Source organism: Petaurus breviceps, unplaced genomic scaffold (genome assembly GCF_028583685.1).
Source record: "Petaurus breviceps papuanus isolate PSGF00001 unplaced genomic scaffold, PetGlider_PUasm1.0 90701, whole genome shotgun sequence".
NCBI lineage: Eukaryota > Metazoa > Chordata > Mammalia > Diprotodontia > Petauridae > Petaurus > Petaurus breviceps.
The window spans coordinates 2,711,558-2,717,743 of record NW_027187316.1 but is presented as its reverse complement, the minus strand read 5'-3'; the positions used below and the strand labels follow the sequence as shown (position 1 = coordinate 2,717,743).

Here is a 6,186-nt window from a genome sequence, read left to right as displayed (position 1 = left end):
CAGTGTTTATTAAAGGCTACTTGTGTGCAAGGTCCTTTATATGACAGCCTTTCAAGTATTTGAAGACAGCCTTCACATTCCATTCCATCCCCGCCCCTGACCTAATAAAGTGGTTCTCCAACCTATCTCCAGTTCTTTCTGTCATTCTTCATATAATATCATTTACATACACCTCATCCTCTCATCATTCTCCCCTGTTGGGACTACAGATGTGCTATGTTGCTCTCTAAAATGTGACATCTTGGTTTAAATACACTACTGTAGATTTGATATGACCCATACCAAGATCATGAGAACTATTATGTTTCACTATCTAAGCATTGTTCTTCTAGTAAAATTGCCTAAGATTGACTTGTTGTTAACAGCTATATCACATTATTGGCTCACATTGAATATATGGTTGAATAAAATCACCAGACTTTTTCATATTGTTGTTGTTAAGTCATTTTTCAGTCATGTCTGACTTTTCTTGACTTCATTTGGGCTTTTCTTGGCAAAGACACTAGAGTTGTTTGCCATTTCATTCTCCAGCTCATTTTACAGATGAGGAAACTGAGGTAACCAGGGTTAAGTGACTAGTCCAATGTTACCCAGCTCTTGTCTGAGGCCAGATTTGAACTCAGGTCTTCCTAACTTCAGGCATAATTACTCATATAAACCATTTCTAAACCAAGTTCCTCATTCCTATTTTATTATAATTGATTTTTAACCTAAGCATATAACTTTCTGTTACTTCTATTTTATTCATCGTTTTGGTTTCAATATCTCATTTTAGAAGAGTGGAAGATTAGCCTAAGAGTTTGGAAGACCTGGGCTCAAATCTTCCCTCTGACACATACTAGCTATGGTGTTCAGAAAGACTAGCACCTCTGCTATGAGGCCTTGCTTATCCATACCTTTGCCTCTTGCTGTCCACCTGATTCACCCAACTTTCACCTATAACTCCGAGGAGCTGTAGCATAGGCAGCAGCCACACTCTAGTAAACTGTCTTGGCAGACAGGCAAAATCAGGTTCAGGGTAACTGACTGGCCTCAAACTTGTCAGTGACATAGACAGATGTCTACTCCAACCATGTGAAGACTTTCCCCATGGAATGAGCAGGAGAGAACAAGTTGTTCCAATGGTCATGAAGGCATCCAAAGCAGGAGCTGTGGAGTGCTTAGAACTTGGTCAGACATCAAAGATGCTAAGGTCGTCCACTGCATCCCAGGTCATCTCCAGCGTGATCGCCTTGACTTCTGTCTTACCACCGTACTTTGATGACTCAGGAAGAGAGAGTGAGACTGATGGCTTTGTGCAACTGTACCTTACTTAAATCCAATTCAGTGAAAAGGCAAGACATCATCCTTGAGGTCATTGGTCCTCTTCAAAAACAGAAGGACAAACAACAGCAATAACTTGACCAAGGGCAAGTCACTTAATCTCTCAATGCCCCAGGCAACTTTCTAGTCTGAATTACAGACAAGTTGCAAATATGCATTGGTGGAGAGGTTCCTTATGATGAGGAAATCATAAGTCTAGATGCAAAAAAAGATTCAGACAAAAATCACACCAGTCTAACTTGTTTATTATAACTTGTTGATTATTTAGAATCTTGATTTTATCATTGTTCACATTGTGTCAAGGAAATTTTGTTAATCCTGCCTTCTAGATCATTATCCATATCAATGATTATAAATGTTGAGGAAGAGTGTTTTCCCACTGAGGACCTCTCTCCAGGCTGCCATAGAACCGTTCATCAAGGCCCTTTGAGAAGGGTTGTTCAACCAGCTGTGGGTTCACCCAACTAAGATCTGGCTCACATTTCAGTATTTATTCACAAGGCTATCTGAGAAAATTTGTCAAATGCTTCCCTGACATTAAGATATCCTTTGTCAATAATATTTGAGCAGCTAGGGGGCACAGTGGATAGAGAACTGGGTCTAGAGTCAGGAAGATTCCTCTTCCTGAGTTTAAATCTGGCCTTAGACATTTACTAGTTATGTGACTTGGGCAAATCACTTGCTTGCCTCAATTTCCTCATCTTTAAAAATGAGCTGGAGAAAGAAATGGCAAATTACTCCAGTATCATTGCCAAGAAAACTCCAGAAGGGATCATGAAGAATTGTATGCCACTGAAACAACAGAATAACTACATTTCCCTCATCTAACATTGTGCTGATTGCTTTTGGCCCTGAAACATTTCAGAATCTCCTAAATGAGATCTGGTGACTCAGAGGAGTTTGGCCTAACAACTTAATAATCTTATCAAAAAAGGAAATCAGGTTAGTTTGGCATGGCTTGTTTTTAGTGGAGCCTGCTGGTTCCTTATAATCACCGCATTCTTCTGTAAATGATTTCAAACCTTCTACTTAAATAACCCAATCTAGAATTTTCCTAGATATGTATATCACTTTTTGCTTTGGGGTTTAGGGGAGCATGGTGGAGTAGAGAGAATGTCATTGAGGCAGCTAGTGGTACAGTAGATAGAGCACTAGGTAGACCTGAATTAATATCTGGCCTCAAACATTTACTAGTTGTGTGACCCTGAGCAAGTCACTTAACCTCTTTTTGCCCTAGTTTTCTCAACTGTAAAATGGAAATAATAATAATAGAACCTACCTTGCAGAGTTGTTTTAAGGATCAAATGAAGTAATATCTTTAAAAACATTGAACACAGGGCCTGGAATTTAATAGGCAATATGTACATGCTTATTTCTTTCCCCCAGAGAAAAGCTGGCTTCAGAATCAGGAAGAGGTACAACCTAATCCTGCCTCTCACCTCTATTAGCTGTGTGACCTTATGCAAGTCACTAAACTTCCCAATATCCTGACACCTCTCCAAACCTGTAAATTAACTATGCGTTGCCAATCTAGAAATCATTTAACCTTTGAGGCTTTGCCCCCTAACAACTCTCAAGCACTATATATTACAGATGAACTACCTGTCTGTTATCTGTGGAGCATATTTGAATATTTTGATGGAATCAAAGGTCAAGACCCCCCGCCTCCAATTATTTTTTTAACTTTTTCTCTCTTTTGAAAATTAGACCTGCTTTAGCTTATCATAAGCAGGCTTCTAACAAGTATTTCATCTACCATGATTTTATGAAGATTTCTGGCATCACTGGATCATACATTTTAAGGCTGAAAAGAATCTATCCAACCTTCTTCATTTTATGGACGTGGAGACTGAGGTCTAGAGAGATTAAGTGACTTATCAAAGTCACAAGTAAGAGGAAGGATTTGGACTCAGGTCTTCTGACTCCAAATATGACTCAATTTCCAAGGCAGGATGATATTTGAAAACAGTGGCCTAGTTTGATAGCTTGGAGGTATCAGTTTTTATTAATTTAGAGGCAATTGATATGTCCATGGGGTCTTTCTTCCCTTTCTAATTGTAGAGTCTAGGATACAGGAGATTTGGGTAGTATTTAGTCCTATGGAGAAAGATTTTTGCAGTTTTCCTATGCTGATCAGAGTGAGGTGAATAATTAATTCTTACACTGTGAAACTGAGTAACTGTGGTAGCTTTTCAAAAATCACGTGTTTTGTAAGGGAAAGGGGAGAAAAAGACCTTCTCCAGCTTCCTTGAACTGAAATTTCGCTCTTCTCTAATTTAATGTTCCACCCCCACTCACTCCTCCCTAAAAAAGAAAACAAATCTAAATCTTGACTTGCAATCTTCAGCATTACTTTGCTGCCTTCATCAACTTCATTTACATTCCCCAGATTCTGAAAAAAATGATTTTTTTTTCCTTTGGAAGCAAACTCAGCAAAGTGCCACCCACCCAAATTATCATCAGCCCCTTTCCTTAGGGCCCAAGCAGATGCAAAGGCAGCAAAGGGTGTAGTCTTATTATGTAATTTACAGGAAAGGCTCTTGGCCACCTTCCCATTTTCTCATTGTTACTGTAAATCTTATGTGTAGAAAATGCAGCCCGGGTGGTGCAGGTGGAGAGAGGAAACACACTAGAGAATTTTTTTAGCAGAGCAGCTCTATCACATGCCAACAATTTGAATAAATTCTTTTTGAAAATGGTCTTCTCATTAGGCATGGATTTTTTTTTTTAGGGGGAAGGAGGATATCATTTATTAACTGACCATTCCACACCTCACTGGTCACCACTCTTGACTCGTAAGACAACAGGCACAGAACTGCAAGGAATCATTCCTAGCTCAGTGATCACTAAGTCCACCAATTCTGGAGGCGTCACATCATACACCAGATTCAGCAGACGCAGAGACTGGTGTTTCTGCCAGTTATCCAATGCCACATGGTCTCCTCGTTCACACAGTAGATCATCAGGATCATCAAGCTCATTTGAGACAAAGGCATCAGTCTGTACACGCTCGCAGAACTTGTACGTCTCACAGCAGACCAAAACAGGCACATTATAAGCACGAGCCCCCAGAGCTAGCTGTGCCGTCCCAACCTGAGACATCACAGACCCATTGGCCAGGAGTGCATGAGCCCCTAACAGCACCTTAGACACCTCGGGGAGCACATAGGAAGCTGCAGGAATCATCACATAAGAGGCAGGGACCCCAGCACGGACCAGACAATGTAAAGTACGCCGTCCCTCGAGTCGTGGTCGACTATCCACCTCTACCACCCGAAATTGGCGACCTTTAGTCCAAGCTTCCCGAAGAATAAAGAATACTAGGGATGAACATCCATACACCAGGATCACCTCCCCATCCCTGATCTTCTCACAGGCTGAGCCGGAGATTGCCAGAGCTGCCAACACAATCTTCTCTCGCACATACAGGTCCGCGGCTCCTCGGAGTAATGATTTTGCCTCCTCCTCTCGTTGGGTGCTGGTCATAGCTGTGATCTCTTTTGTAAGGAACTTGATGGCATTGTACATGCTGGCTGAGAGTGGACGACACTGAGTCAAGAAGCTGATATAGAGTTTGAGCTTATTAACCAGGTCTCCGGAGAGTTCTTCATTAGGAGGCGTGGTACAGTCCTGAATAACCTGCTGGAAGGCACGAAGTAGGGCGATGCATCTGGCATTGGAGCCACTGATTAGGCCCTGGGAGTACTGCAGGCCAAGTCTCACCACAGCTGGGTGGATCACAGAGGATGGGATGCTCATGTACTGGGTTAGAGGAATACGGCGGCTATATTGGTGCAGGTGGGAGAAGAGGCTGACTTTGGAGCCATAATCCTTTCGAGAAGGCACCTGCTGCTGATCTGGTTTCTTAATGAGTCTCCTTAAAGCTGTGGTCTCATCCACCTGAACATGCTCTGGAGAATGTTTTGCTCCTAAGGGGGTTTCTCCAGCTGTGTTAGGGCGGGACTGAGAGGATGATCCTACTGGCTCCCCTTTTCGCCCCTGCTTTAGGGCCCGTTTGGCTTCCTGCTTGGCTCGACGCTCAGCTCGAAGCTCTGCTTTACTCCGGCCACCTGGAATTTTCTCCCCTGAGGATCCTAACTGACCACCTGGGCCTGGAACCTCTTTCGGTGGGCCCACTTGACACTGGCCAGGGGATACATTGGGAGCAGACTGGAGTTCTGACCCTTTGTCTTCCCTTCGCTTCTTCTTCTGCTGCTTTTTCTCCTTTCGAAGCTGCAGTTTCTCTTCTTGGGACATCTCCCTACCCCCAGTCTTGCCGGTCGGCTGGGCCGTCATCGTGGACACTGCTCCCTCCAGAACCGCCACCGCTGCCATCCGCAGCCCGGACTCCTCCCCGGCCCCAGCCAGCCAGGAGCTTCAGACCCTAATTCCCTAGACCCCACTCGGCCCTGAGGTCACAGCGCCCGCCCAGCCACAGTTAGTAACAGCACACGGGAGAATCATTAGGCATGTTTTTTGGGAAGGAGAGTAAGGTCAAAGACTGAGCTGACTGGAATTGTTAGAGACTTGAAATTTGGTAAATTATTTAACCCTGGGCAAGTCATTTAATTCTATTTGCCTCAGTTTCTTCATCTGTAAAGTGAGCTGGAGAAAGAAATGGCAAACCATTCCAGTATCTTTGCCAGGAAAACTTCAAATGATGTCACAGTCAGACACAACAGAAACAATTCAACAACAATGAACAACAAATATTTAAAAATAAAAGCTGCAAAATATACCTAACCTTAAGTAAAGGGGATTTAAAGACTATTTTTAATATTGGGTCTCTATTTGGTCCACTTAATATATATATATATATATATATATATATATATATATATATATATATATATATATATATAT

At 42.4% G+C, this 6,186-nt stretch overlaps 1 pseudogene; it reads right to left on the bottom strand.

Annotated features, from left to right (window-relative positions):
• Positions 1-4,041: 4,041 nt before the first annotated feature.
• On the bottom strand, positions 4,042-5,797 carry LOC138144516 (translation initiation factor eIF2B subunit delta pseudogene; annotated as a pseudogene).
• Positions 5,798-6,186: the final 389 nt, after the last annotated feature.